The sequence below is a fragment of the Oncorhynchus gorbuscha genome, unplaced genomic scaffold, assembly GCF_021184085.1.
Source record: "Oncorhynchus gorbuscha isolate QuinsamMale2020 ecotype Even-year unplaced genomic scaffold, OgorEven_v1.0 Un_scaffold_3561, whole genome shotgun sequence".
In the NCBI taxonomy this organism is placed as follows: domain Eukaryota; kingdom Metazoa; phylum Chordata; class Actinopteri; order Salmoniformes; family Salmonidae; genus Oncorhynchus; species Oncorhynchus gorbuscha.
Genome location: NW_025747769.1, coordinates 31022 through 46440, shown reverse-complemented (window position 1 = coordinate 46440; position 15419 = coordinate 31022). Strand labels below are relative to the sequence as shown.

The 15419-nt window shown below is 47.5% G+C and overlaps 1 pseudogene; it reads left to right on the top strand.

Annotated features, from left to right (window-relative positions):
- Window positions 1-1855: 1855 nt before the first annotated feature.
- On the top strand, window positions 1856-12144 carry LOC124027926 (annotated as a pseudogene).
- The last annotated feature ends 3275 nt before the right edge of the window (window positions 12145-15419 follow it).

Below are 15419 nucleotides of genomic sequence, written 5' to 3'. Positions count from 1 at the left end.
TCAGTAGTCTACCTCCAGTCAACACACCATTATCATCAGTAGTCTACCACCAGTCAACACACCATTATCATCAGTAGTCTACCTCCAGTCAACACACCATTATCATCAGTAGTCTACCTCCAGTCAACACACCATTATCATCAGTAGTCTACCTCCAGTCAACACACCATTATCATCCAGTCAACACACCATTATCATCAGTAGTCTACCGCCAGTCAACACACCATTATCATCGGTAGTCTACCTCCAGTCAACACACCATTATCATCAGTAGTCTACCTCCAGTCAACACACCATTACATCAGTATCCAGTCAACACACCATTATCATCAGTAGTCTACCTCCAGTCAACACACCATTATCATCAGTCTACCTCCAGTCAACACACCATTATCATCGGTAGTGTACCTCCAGTCAACACACCATCAGTATCATCAGTCAACACACCATTATCATCAGTAGTCTACCTCCAGTCAACACACCATTATCATCAGTAGTCTACCTCCAGTCAACCCACCATTATCATCAGTAGTCCAGTCAACACACCATTATCAGTAGTCTACCTCCAGTCAACACACCATTATCATCAGTAGTCTACCTCCAGTCAACACACCATTATCATCAGTAGTCTACTCCAGTCAACACACCATTATCATCAGTAGTCCAGTCAACACACCATTATATCCTCCAGTCAACACACCATTATCATCAGTGTACCGCCAGTCAACACACCATTATCATCGGTAGTCCTCCAGTCAACACACCATTATCATCAGTAGTCTACCTCCAGTCAACACACCATCAGTATCACCTCCAGTCAACACACCATTATCATCAGTAGTCTACCTCCAGTCAACACACCATTTATCAGTAGTTTACCTCCAGTCAACACACCATTATCATCAGTAGTACCTCCAGTCCAAACATTAAGGCTCTTCCATTTTTACATGTCAGGAGCAAAGTTGAATGGAATCTGAGTCATTGGATGTCAACAAAGTTGCAGTTAACACTAAGCTCTATTCAATCAACACATTGCGTAAGTATAGCTCAGCGTTTAACACTAGAGTGCTCACAAAGCTCATCACCAAGCTAAGGACTCTGTGACTTAACACCTCCCTCTGCAACTGGATCCTAGACTTCCTGACGGGCCGCCCCCAGTTGGGGTGGGTGCTTAGTCCCCTCCTGTACTCCTTGTTCACCCACGACTGCGTGGCCAAGCACGACTCTTTTTTTTTAACAGCATCTACCCCAACCATACGACTGCTGAACAATTCATCAAATGGCCACCGGACTATTTACATTGAACCCCCTCCCCACCCCTTTGTTTTTACACTGCTGGTACTCAGTGTTTATTATCTATACATATTCAATTTACCCCTACCTACATGTACAAATTAACTCAACTAACCTGTACCCGCGCACATTGACTCAGTACCGGTACCCCCTGTATATAGCCTCGTTATTGTTAATTTATTGAGTAACTTTTTAGTTTATTTAGCAAATAATTTTCTTAAAACTGCGTTGTTGGTTAAGGGCTTGTAAGTGAGTATTTCACAGTAAGGTCTACACCTGTCGTATTCGGTGCTTGTGACAAATTACATTTGATTTGATTAAGTTCTAGCATGATTTCCCTGTTGACGGGACGCCTATCCCTAAGAATTAAAGGCAATGTTCCCGCAATAGAGCAGACTGTATTCATGGTAAATACTGCATATGCCGCCCAATCGGAAATGACATTTCTATCTGTAACCCTTCAGCAATGCAGAATGTAAAGAGGCCTAATACAGTTTCTCTAGATTGATCTGTGAGGACGAGTAAAGTGCTAAACAGTCCCTCTTTGTCTTGTCTTCCTCAGGAGCGTGAAGGTGAGGACCTCCACTTCAAGCCCTGGTACCCCAGCCACCCAGCCCACCCTGTCAGACCTTACGCCCCAGAGGAAAGGGCCTCGGCTGGGATCGATGACCAGGTGGTGCCTTCCAAGGCTCCATCCCCGGACCCCTTAGAAACCCTGGGCGACATCCACACCCGCACCCACCAGCTCCAGGACGACCCCACCTCCTACTTCGTCCGCACTAAAGCCGGAGCCCTCTGCTTCCGCCAGGGGACGGAGGTCGCCACCCCCAGGGATGACGCGGCACGGCCCGGGGGGCCTACTGTGACTGGTACTGGGTTAGGATCTCGAGCAGGCTCCCCTGGGCAACGTAAGCCCCTGGTGGTCCTGAACCAATCCCACCAACAACCACTCCATCCGTCGTCCTCCGGCACCTCCATGCCTCCCAAGGCCAAATCAAGAGGACGAGGAGGCAAACGACTGGTAAAATGTGTGTGTCGGCCGGGGTGGCACGGGCCCTACTGTGGGGTACCTACCATGGTCTACCACTCTAACCTGCCCACTAAGGAGAGACTGACGCCCAGAGAGAGACCCAGGAGGGTGATCAATGCCATCAACGTGAACCATGAGTTTGATCTTCTCCACGTGAGGTTCCACGAGTTGGCCCAGGCTGTGGATCTGTTCCTGGTGTGTGAGTCTAACTTCACCGCCTACGGAGAGAGACGACCACTACGGTGAGTGGACATAGATGTATAAGCGTCTGTCTGTCTTGCTGACTTTGTGTCTGTTTGCCTCCGACGGAGAGAGACGACCACTTCGACAAGTGGACAGGATGATGTGATGGCTGGCTGTTTGGCTGTCCATCTGGCTGGCTGTCCATCTGGCTGGCTTTCCATCTGGCTGGCTGGCTGTCTGTCTGTCAATCTGGCTGGCTTGCCTTCTGGGTGTCTGTGTGTCTGTCTTCTCTTCGTCTCTCTCTCCTGAAAGACTCGTTTAAGCGTATCTGTTGACACACTGTCTGTATCTGTCCCTCCCTCCAGGTTCCTGCGTCTCCTCCTGAACGGAACCTACGACTACGTGCGCCACAAAATCCTCTACGTTTTCCTAGACCACTTTCCCGACGGCGGGCGCCAGGACGGCTGGATCGCAGATGACTACCTCCGTACCTACCTGACCCGCGACGGCATGGCCAGGTGACCGGATCACGCCCGACGACGTCTTCGTCATCAACGATGCCGACGAGATCCCCGCCCGTGAGGGACTTCTTTTCCTCAAGCTGTTCGACGGGTGGACGGAACCGTTCGCCATCCACATGAGGAAGTCGCTCTACGGGTTCTTCTGGAAGCAGGTAGCCTAGAGGATTAGAGATCACAGGGGCGGGCTTGTTAACAGAAGGTTGCTGGTTCGAATCCCAAACCAGGCCTAAAAAAATCAATCCCGTGTGAACTTGATGGGTAATCAAGTTTTTAATCGTATCTATTCGAACAGGATTTGAGCCGACGACTTGACGGTTGTTAGTGACAGATTCTAGAAAGATAAGATCTCTATTGGATTCCACTCAAACGATATACAGTGCCTGTTAAGTGCTATGGTTGGCTATTAGGATCACTTAACCCACTAAAACTGCTTACTGGTGTGTGTATGTGTGTATATATCGGAGGGTTGTGTGTACCGTGCATTCGGAAAGTATTCAGACTCCTTTACTTTTTCCACACTACTACCTTATTCTATAATGTTCCTTGTCAATCTACACACAATACCAAATAATGACCAAGCAAAAACTGTTTTTATTTTTTATTTGAGCAAATCTATCAAAGAAAATAAACTGAAATGTGACATTTACACAAGTATTCATACCCTTTAATCAGTACTTTGCTGAAGCACCTTTGGCAGCGATTACAGCCTCGAGTCTTATTGGGTATGATGCTACAAGCTTGGCACACCTGTATTTGGGGTGTTTCTCCCATTCTTCTCTGCAGATCCTCTCAAGCTCTGTCAGGTTGGATGGGGAGCGTTGCTGCACAGCTATTTTCAGGTCTTTCCAGAGATGTTCCATCGGGTTCAAGTCTGGACTCTGGCTGGGCCACTCATGGACATTCAGAGACTCCTGCGTTGTCTTGGCTCTGTGCTTAGGGTCGTTGCCATGTTGGAAGGTGAACCTTCGTCCCAGTCTGAGGTCCTGAACACCCTGGACCAAGGTTTCATCAAGGATCTCTCTGTACTTTTCTCCATTCATCTTTCTCTCTATCCTGACTAATCTCCCAGTCCTTGCCTCTGAAAAACATCCCCACAGCAGGTTTTTTTTGGTGCCAGGTTTCCTCCAGATGTGACGCTTGGCATTCAGGCCAGAAAGTTCAATCTTGGTCTCATCAGACCAGAGAATCTTGTTTCGCATGGTCTGAGAGTCCTTTAAGTGCCTTTTGGCAAACTCCAAGCAAGTTGTCATGTGCCTTTTACTGAGAAGTGGCTTCTGTCTGGCCAATCTACCATAAAGGCCTGATTGGTGGAGTGCTGCAGAACTGGTTGTCCTTCTGGAAGGAGCTCCAGGAACTCTGCAGCTCTGAGTGACCATTGGGTTCTTGGTCACCTCTCAGACCAAGGATCTTCTTCCCCGATTGAACAGTTTGGCTGGGTGGCCAGCTCTAGTAAGAGTCTTTTGGTTCCAAACTTCTTCAATTTAAGAATGATGGAGGCCACTATATTCTTGGGGATCTTCAATACTGCAGAATGTTGGTACACTTCCCCAGATCTGTGTAACAACACAATCCTGTCTCGGAGCTCTACAGACAATTCCTTCGACCTCATGGCTTGGTTTTTGCTCTGACATCCACTGTCGACTGTGGGACCTTATATAGACAGGTGTGTGCCTTTCCAAGTCATGTCCAATCAATTGAATTTACCCCAGGTGAACTCCAATGGGGTGGCAGGGTAGCCTAGTGGTTAGATTGTTGGACTTGTAACCGGAAGGTTGCAAGTTCAAAACCCCTGAGCTGACAAGGTACAAATCTGTCGTTCTGCCCCTGAACAAGGCAGTTAACACACTGTTCCTAGGCTGTCATTGAAAATAAGAATTTGTTCTTAACTGACTTGCCTAGTTAAATAAAGGTTAAAAAAATAAAAGATCAATACATTTTTTTTAAATCACGTTGTAGAAACCTCTCAAGGTTGATCAATGGAAACAGGATGCACATGAGCTCAATTTCAAGTCTCATAGCAAAGGGTCTGAATACTTATGTAAATAAGGTATTTCTGTTGGGGTTTTTTTGCAAACATTTCTAAAAACGTGTTTTTGCTTTGTCATTATGCTGTTTTGTGTGTAGATTGATGAGGAAAATGTTTTATAATACATTTTAGAATAAAGCTGTAATGTAACAAAATGTGGAAAAAGTGAAGGTGTCTGAATACTTTCCAAATGTATGTGTGTGCATGTATCGGAGGGGTTGTGTGTCTTAATTTAATTTATTTTTACATTTGACCTTTATTTAACTTGGCAAGTCAGTTAATAACAAATTCTTATTTTCAATGGCGGCCTAGGAACAGTGGGTTAACTGGTCTAGGAACAGTGGGTTAACTGGTCTAGGAACAGTGGGTTAACTGCCTTGTTCAGGGGCAGAACGACAGATTTTTACCTTGTCAGCTCAGGGATTCGATCTTGCAACCTTTCGGTTACTAGTCCAATGCTCTAACCACTAGGCTTCCTGCCGCCCCTTAATGTGAGGGGTTGGGTGTATGTATGGGTTAATGTGAGGGGTTGGGTGTGTGTTAATGTGAGGGGTTGGGTGTGTGTTAATGTGAGATGTTGGGTATATGGGTGTGTGTTAATGTGAGGGGTTGGGTGTGTGTTAATGTGAGGGGTTGGGTGTATGTATGGGTTAATGTGAGGGGTTGGGTGTGTGTTAATGTGAGGGGTTGGGTGTGTGTTAATGTGAGGGGTTGGGTGTGTGTATGTGAGGGTTGGGTGTGTGTATGTGAGGGGTTGGGTGTGTGTATGTGAGGGGTTGGGTGTGTGTATGTGAGGGGTTGGGTGTGTGTATGTGAGAGGTTGGGTGTGTATGTGAGAGGTTGGGTGTGTATGTGAGGGGTTGGGTGTGTGTTTGTGAGAGGTTGGGTGTGTGTATGTGAGAGGTTGGGTGTGTATATGTGGGGGGTTGGGTGTGTGTATGTGAGAGGTTGGTGAGCGTATGTGAGAGGTTGGGTGTGTATGTGAGGGGTTGGGTGTGTGTATGTGAGGGGTTGGGTGTGTGTATGTGAGGGGTTGGGTGTGTATGTGAGGGGTTGGGTGTGTGTATGTGAGGGGTTGGGTGTGTGTATGTGAGGGGTTGGGTGTGTATGTGAGGGGTTGGGTGTGTGTATGTGAGGGGTTGGGTGTGTGTATGTGAGGGTTGGGTGTGTATGTGAGGGGTTGGGTGTGTGTATGTGAGGGGTTGGGTGTGTGTATGTGAGGGTTGGGTGTGTGTATGTGAGGGGTTGGGTGTGTGTATGTGAGGGGTTGGGTGTGTGTATGTGAGAGGTTGGTGAGCGTATGTGAGGGGTTGGGTGTGTGTATGTGAGGGGTTGGGTGTGTGTATGTGAGAGGTTGGTGAGCGTATGTGAGGGGTTGGGTGTGTGTATGTGAGAGGTTGGTGAGCGTATGTGAGGGGTTAGGTGTGTGTATGTGAGAGGTTGGTGAGCGTATGTGAGGGGTTGGGTGTGTGTATGTGAGAGGTTGGTGAGCGTATGTGAGGGGTTAGGTGTGTGTATGTGAGAGGTTGGTGAGCGTATGTGAGAGGTTGGTGAGCGTATGTGAGAGGTTGGTGAGCGTATGTGAGAGGTTGGGTGTGTATGTGAGGGGTTGGGTGTGTGTATGTGAGGGGTTGGGTGTGTGTATGTGAGGGGTTGGGTGTGTATGTGAGGGGTTGGGTGTGTGTATGTGAGGGGTTGGGTGTGTGTATGTGAGGGGTTGGGTGTGTGTATGTGAGGGGTTGGGTGTGTGTATGTGAGGGGTTGGGTGTGTGTATGTGAGGGGTTGGGTGTGTATGTGAGGGGTTGGGTGTGTGTATGTGAGGGTTGGGTGTGTGTATGTGAGGGGTTGGGTGTGTGTATGTGAGGGGTTGGGTGTGTGTATGTGAGGGTTGGGTGTGTGTATGTGAGGGGTTGGGTGTGTGTATGTGAGGGTTGGGTGTGTGTATGTGAGGGGTTGGGTGTGTGTATGTGAGGGGTTGGGTGTGTGTATGTGAGGGTTGGGTGTGTGTATGTGAGGGGTTGGGTGTGTGTGTGTGAGGGGTTGGGTGTGTGTATGTGAGAGGTTGGTGAGCGTATGTGAGGGGTTGGGTGTGTGTATGTGAGAGGTTGGTGAGCGTATGTGAGGGGTTGGGTGTGTGTATGTGAGAGGTTGGTGAGCGTATGTGAGGGGTTAGGTGTGTGTATGTGAGAGGTTGGTGAGCGTATGTGAGGGGTTGGGTGTGTGTATGTGAGAGGTTGGTGAGCGTATGTGAGGGGTTAGGTGTGTGTATGTGAGAGGTTGGTGAGCGTATGTGAGAGGTTGGTGAGCGTATGTGAGGGGTTGGTGTGTGTATGTGAGGGGTTGGGTGTGTGTATGTGAGGGGTTGGGTGTGTGTATGTGAGGGGTTGGGTGTGTGTATGTGAGGGGTTGGTGTGTGTATGTGAGGGGTTGGGTGTGTGTATGTGAGGGGTTGGGTGTGTGTATGTGAGGGGTTGGGTGTGTGTATGTGAGGGGTTGGGTGTGTGTATGTGAGGGGTTGGGTGTGTGTATGTGAGGGGTTAGGTGTGTGTATGTGAGGGGTTAGGTGTGTGTATGTGAGGGGTTGGGTGTGTGTATGTGAGGGTTGGGTGTGTGTATGTGAGGGGTTGGGTGTGTGTATGTGAGGGGTTGGGTGTGTGTATGTGAGGGGTTGGGTGTGTGTATGTGAGGGGTTGGTGTGTGTATGTGAGGGGTTGGGTGTGTGTATGTGAGGGGTTGGGTGTGTGTATGTGAGGGTTGGTGTGTGTATGTGAGGGGTTGGGTATGTGTATGTGAGGGTTGGGTGTGTGTATGTGAGGGGTTAGGTGTGTGTATGTGAGGGTTGGGTGTGTGTATGTGAGGGGTTGGGTGTGTGTATGTGAGGGGTTAGGTGTGTGTATGTGAGGGTTAGGTGTGTGTATGTGAGGGGTTGAGTGTGTGTATGTGAGGGGTTGGGTGTGTGTATGTGAGGGGTTGGGTGTGTGTATGTGAGGGGTTGGTGTGTGTATGTGAGGGGTTGGGTGTGTGTATGTGAGGGGTTGGGTGTGTGTATGTGAGGGTTGGGTGTGTGTATGTGAGGGGTTGGGTGTGTGTATGTGAGGGGTTGGGTGTGTGTATGTGAGGGGTTGGGTGTGTGTATGTGAGGGGTTGGGTGTGTGTATGTGAGGGGTTGGGTGTGTGTATGTGAGGGGTTGGGTGTGTGTATGTGAGGGGTTGGGTGTGTGTATGTGAGGGGTTGGTGTGTGTATGTGAGGGGTTGGGTGTGTGTATGTGAGGGGTTGGGTGTGTGTATCTCTATACCATCTACTGCATCTTGCCGTTCATCCATCACTCATCCATCACTCATCCATATATTTATATGTACATATTCTTATTCATTCTTTTACACTTGTGTATATAAGGTAGTTGTTGTGAAATTGTTAGATTACTTGTTAGATATTACTGCAGGGTCGGAACTAGAAGCACAAGCATTTCACTACACTCGCATTAACATCTGATAACCATGTGTATGTGACCATTAACATCTGATAACCATGTGTATGAGACCATTAACATCTGATAACCATGTGTATGAGACCATTAACATCTGATAACCATGTGTATGAGACCATTAACATCTGATAACCATGTGTATGTGACCATTAACATCTGCTAACCATGTGTATGAGACCATTAACATCTGATAACAGACGATGCAATCTCAACCACACTGCACACTGCCCTAACCCACCTGGACAAGAGGAATACCTATGTGAGAATGCTGTTCATCGACTACAGCTCGGCATTCAACACCATAGTACCCTCCAAGCTCGTCATCAAGCTCGAGACCCTGGGTCTCGACCCCGCCCTGTGCAACTGGGTACTGGACTTCCTGACGGGCCGCCCCCAGGTGGTGAGGGTAGGCAACAACATCTCCTCCCCGCTGATCCTCAACACGGGGGCCCCACAAGGGTGCGTTCTGAGCCCTCTCCTGTACTCCCTGTTCACCCACGACTGCGTGGCCACGCACGCCTCCAACTCAATCATCAAGTTTGCGGACGACACAACAGTGGTAGGCTTGATTACCAACAACGACGAGACGGCCTACAGGGAGGAGGTGAGGGCCCTTGGAGTGTGGTGTCAGGAAAATAACCTCACACTCAACGTCAACAAAACTAAGGAGATGATTGTGGACTTCAGGAAACAGCAGAGGGAACACCCCCTATCCACATCGATGGAACAGTAGTGGAGAGGGTAGCTAGTTTTAAGTTCCTCGGCATACACATCACAGACAAACTGAATTGGTCCACTCACACTGACAGCGTCGTGAAGAAGGCGCAGCAGCGCCTATTCAACCTCAGGAGGCTGAAAAAATTCGGCTTGTCACCAAAAGCACTCACAAACTTCTACAGATGCACAATCGAGAGCATCCTGGCGGGCTGTATCACCGCCTGGTACGGCAACTGCTCCGCCCTCAACCGTAAGGCTCTCAGAGGGTAGTGAGGACTGCACAACGCATCACCGGGGGCAAACTACCTGCCCTCCAGGACACCTACACCACCCGTTGTTACAGGAAGGCCATAAAGATCATCAAGGACATCAACCACCCGAACCACTGCCTGTTCACCCCGCTATCATCCAGAAGGCGAGGTCAGTACAGGTGCATCAAAGCTGGGACCGAGAGACTGAAAAACAGCTTCTATCTCAAGGCCATCAGACTGTTAAATAGCCACCACTAACATTGAGTGGCTGCTGCCAACACACTGTCATTGACACTGACCCAACTCCAGCCATTTTAATAATGGGAATTGATGGAAATGATGTAAATATATATATATATATATATATCACTAGCCACTTTAAACAATGCTACCTTATATAATGTTACTTACCCTACATTATTCATCTCATATGCATATGTATATACTGTACTCTACAACATCGACTGCATCCTTATGTAACACATGTATCACTAGCCACTTTAACTATGCCACTTTGTTTACTTTGTCTACACACTCATCTCATATGTATATACTGTACTCGATACCATCTACTGTATGCTGCTCTGTACCTTCACTCATTCATATATCCTTATGTACATGTTCCTTATCCCCTTACACTGTGTATAAGACAGTAGTTTTTTTTTGAATTGTTAGTTAGATTACTTGTTGGTTATCACTGCATTGTCGGAACTAGAAGCACAAGCATTTCGCTACACTCGCATTAACATCTGCTAACCATGTGTATGTGACAAATAAAATTTGATTTGATTTGATTTGATAAACCATGTGTATGTGACCATTAACATCTGCTAACCATGTGTATGAGACCATTAACATCTGATAACCATGTGTATGAGACCATTAACATCTGCTAACCATGTGTATGAGACCATTAACATCTGATAACCATGTGTATGAGACCATTAACATCTGCTAACCATGTGTATGTGACCATTAACATCTGCTAACCATGTGTATGTGACCATTAACATCTGATAACCATGTGTATGAGACCATTAACATCTGATAACCATGTGTATGAGACCATTAACATCTGCTAACCATGTGTATGTGACCATTAACATCTGCTAACCATGTGTATGAGACCATTAACATCTGCTAACCATGTGTATGTGACCATTAACATCTGATAACCATGTGTATGAGACCATTAACATCTGATAACCATGTGTATGAGACCATTAACATCTGCTAACCATGTGTATGTGACCATTAACATCTGATAACCATGTGTATGAGACCATTAACATCTGATAACCATGTGTATGAGACCATTAACATCTGATAACCATGTGTATGAGACCATTAACATCTGATAACCATGTGTATGAGACCATTAACATCTGATAACCATGTGTATGAGACCATTAACATCTGATAACCATGTGTATGAGACCATTAACATCTGATAACCATGTGTATGTGACCAATAAAATGTGATTTGATTTGATAGATTCCTTCTCAATAAAGTATCACCTTCTTGTTCTAGCTGGGGTCGTTGGAGGTCGTGTCGGGGTGCACAGTCGGAATGCTCCGAGACGTCTATGATGCCGATGGGATACGTCTCCGGCGCCGGGAATACTACACCATGCCCGGTTTCAGGAAGTACGAAAACGACACGGGTCACATCCTGGTCCAGTGGGCCGTTGGAAGCCCCTTCCACTTTGCTGGGTGGCACTGTTCTTGGTGCTTTAGCCCTGAGGGCATCTATTTTAAGCTGATCTCGGCCCAGAACGGGGACTTCCCGCGTTGGGGCGACTACGAGGACAAACGGGATCTAAATTATATCCGGGACCTGATCCGGACGGGGGGTTGGTTTGATGGATCGGTGCAGGAGTACCCCCCCTCGGACCCCAAAGAGCACATGTACGCCCCAAAGTATATGTTGGAGAATTATGAGAAGTACCTGTACCTTCTGGAGAACCCGTATGTCAAACATGATAAAATGATTGAGGGGTAACGAATTCGGGAGGGGTGGAGAATTGAAGGAAGTGAATGGGTAAGGAAGGAGGGCCCCTGGGACTCACAAGGGGGGGACATGGAAACAAAATTAGCACTCTTCAAGGGTGAAGGATGCAGAAGGAAAGAAAGCCTTAGCACTGATGGGGAAGGATACAGACGGAAGGAAAGCCTTAGCACTGAGGGGGAAGGATACAGAAAGAAGGAAAGCCTTAGCACTGATGGGGAAGGATACAGAAGGAAGGAAAACACTGACGTTGGAAGGAGACCTAACACAAGCTCCAACAAGTCCTTATTTTTGGGTAAAAGGGAACATTGGAACAGCTTTGAGGGGAAATGCCCACTGACTACTGACAAAATAGTCCTCCCTAGAAACACTCTCTATATCAACCTCTGAGCCTCACCTACTACTTTCCTAGTTCTGACTGACAGACAGGCCTTTATGCTGGGTTGGTACGGTGAGGGCAGAGGGACAAAACAGGCGAATCGCAGACCTGTGGAAAAAGGAAGCAAAAGATGACATTTTTGTTTCTGTTGATGTTTACTTCATCATATCGTCATAGCGACACAGACACTCCCTCATCCCGTCGCGGAATTCTCACTGTTGGATACCTTCCTGTTGTGTTTTTAGTGACCCCTGCTAACACAACACACACACACACACACACACACACACACACACACACACACACACACACACACACACACACACACACACACACACACACACACACACACACACACACACACACACACACACACACACACACACACACACACACACACACACACGTTCTCCTCTCATCATATGTGAGTTAGATATAGTGCAGTCTACAGTGTATTGCTTTCCTATGGTTAATATTCTTGCTTGCAAATGAACTGACAAGAAAAAAAGGCTGAATCGTTGTAGAAACTCTCAGTTAACTTTACACACATGGAATGGGACTTCTGCTTCTGTTGCTGCAAACCACTAACACTCTGTGTGTGTGTGTGTGTGTGTGTGTGTGTGTGTGTGTGTGTGTGTGTGTGTGTGTGTGTGTGTGTGTGTGTGTGTGTGTGTGTGTGTGTGTGTGTGTGTGTGTGTGTGTGTGTGTGTGTGTGTGTGTGTGTGTGTGTGTGTGTGTGTTAATCTGTGTGCATGCGCGCACGTGTGCACTGGGGTGTGCTATCCTGAAAGGTCAGAACACAATATGTGTGTGTGTGTATAACTGGGTGACAAGACAGACAGACAGACAGACAGACAGACAGACAGACAGACAGACAGACAGACAGACAGACAGACAGACAGACAGACAGACAGACAGACAGACAGACAGACAGACAGACAGACAGCTCTGAATGAATGATGAAGTGATGTCGTCTTCATAGCCTTTTGTACAGCACAGCAGAAGGTGTATTGTTGTTCTATGTGGCCTATAAAGACAAAGATTTAAACAAAAAATACTGGTTGACTCTCTCTCTTCCTCTCTTTCGGTTTCTCTCCCTTGCCTTCTGTACTGCATCCTTCTCTCTCCATCTCCCTCCCCTCGGTCCCTCTCTCTCTCTCTCTCTCTCCCTTACCTTCTCTACTGCATCCTTCTCTCTCCGTCTCCCTCCCCTCGGTCCCTCTCTCTCTCTCTCTCCCTTGCCTTCTCTACTGCATCCTTCTCTCTCCGTCTCCCTCCCCTCGGTCCCTCTCTCTCTCTCTCTCCCTTGCCTTCTCTACTGCATCCTTCTCTCTCCGTCCCCCTCCCCTCGGTCCCTCTCTCTCTCTCTCTCCCTTACCTTCTCTACTGCATCCTTCTCTCTCCGTCCCCCTCCCCTCGGTCCTTCTCTCTCTCTCTTCCTCTCTTTCGGTTTCTCTCCCTTTCCTTCTCTACTGCATCCTTCTCTCTCCATCTCCCTCCCCTCGGTCCCTCTCTCTCTCTCTCTCTCCCTTGCCTTCTCTACTGCATCCTTCTCTCTCCATCTCCCTCCCCTCTGTCCCTCTCTCTTTCGCTCTCTCTCTTGCTAAGGTCTTGTAAAAAAAGGTCACTTGATTGCTCGAGCAGAAATGTGCCGCCCACGTTGCCATGGTAACGAGAGAGAGGGGGAGGAAGGGGTGGAGGAGAGGGAGGAGAGGGAAGAGAGAAAGGGGGCGATGAGGGAGGAGGGGGAGCTGCGTTCAAGTTAGGTCACTGAGTCTTTAAAGATAAAGGGAAGGGAATCTACAACAACACTGTGTGTGTGTGTTCCCTTTTTTTATCCTCAGGAGAATGTAACTTAACTAAATGTAGTTTACTCCCCTGGCTCGTTTATCTCCCTTCCTTCTCTCTCCATCTCCTGTCATTCTCCCTCTCTTTCACTCTCCCTCCCCTCCCCTCTTCCTTCTCTCTCCATCTCCTGTTCTTCTCCCTCTCTTTCACTCTCCCTCCCCTCTTCCTTCTCTCTCCCTCCCCTCTTCCTTCTCTCTCCATCTCCTGTCCTTCTCCCTCTCTTTCACTCTCCCTCCCCTCTTCCTTCTCTCTCCCTCCCCTCTTCCTTCTCTCTCCATCTTCTGTCCTTCTCCCTCTCTTTCACTCTCCCTCCCCTCTTCCTTCTCTCTCCCTCCCCTCTTCCTTCTCTCTCCATCTCCTGTCCTTCTCCCTCTCTTTCACTCTCCCTCCCCTCTTCCTTCTCTATCCCTCTCTCTCTCTTCTTCCTCTTTCTGTGTGTCTCTCTGTATCTCATTCATTCTCTCTCTTACTCCCTCTCCCGCTTCCTTCTCTCTCCCTCTTTCCCCTGCTTCCTCCTATCTCTCCATCTCTCCCTACAGTCCCGATTGCATAGACAGATCATGGTGCTTGATCATGCAGACTCTTGACGAGGCTGACTAGAGCCCAGCCCTAGCTCTCTGTGATGTTACCGTGGTGATGCCCTGCCTCTGCAATAGACGGAACCCTTGTGGTGGTAAACAAAACACTGAGGCATTTTGACGATGTCATATCCTAGTCCGAGACAGAGATAAAGAATGATTGATTTTAGTGAGATAGTATGTGTCTCAAATAGCATCCTATTCCCTACATAGTGCACTATGGGACCTGGTCAGGTAGTGCACTATATATATATGTGTGTACAGTTGGAGTCGCAAGTTTACATACACTTAGGTTAGGTTGGAGTCATTAAAACTTGTTTTTCAACCACTCCACAAATTTCTTGTTAACAAACTATAGTTAAGGCAAGTCAGTTAGGACATGACACAAGTCATTTTTCCAACGACTGTTTACAGACAGATTATTTCACTTATAATTCACTGCATCACAATTCCAGTGGGTCAGAAGTTTACATACACTAAGTTGACTGTGCCTTTAAACAGCTTGGAAAATTCCAGAGAATAAGGCCATGGCTTTAGAAGCAATTTGACATCATTTGAGTCAATTGGAGGTGTACCTGTGGATGTATTTTGAGGCCTACCTTCAAACTCAGTGCCTCTAAAGAAATCAGCCAAGACCTCAGAAAAAATTATTGTAGACCTCCACAAGTCTGGTTCATCCTTGGGGGCCATTTCCAAATGCCTTAAGGTACCACGTTCATCTGTACAAACAATAGTACGCAAGTATAAAAACCATGGGACCACCCATCCGTCATACCGATCAGGAAGGAGACGCGTTCTGTCTCCTAGAGATGAACATACTTTGGTGCGAAAAGTACAAACCAATCCCAGAACAACAGCAAAGGACCTTGTGTAGATGCTGGAGGAAACAGGTACAGGTATCTATATCCACAGTAAAAGGAGTCCTATATCGATATAACCCGAAAGGCCACTTAGCAAGGAAGAAGCCACTGCTCCAAAACCGCAATAAAAAAGACAGACCACGGTTTGCAACTGCACTTGGGGACAAAGATTGTACTTTTTGGAGAAATGTCCTCTGGTCTGATGAAACAAAAATGTAACCGTTTGGCCATAATG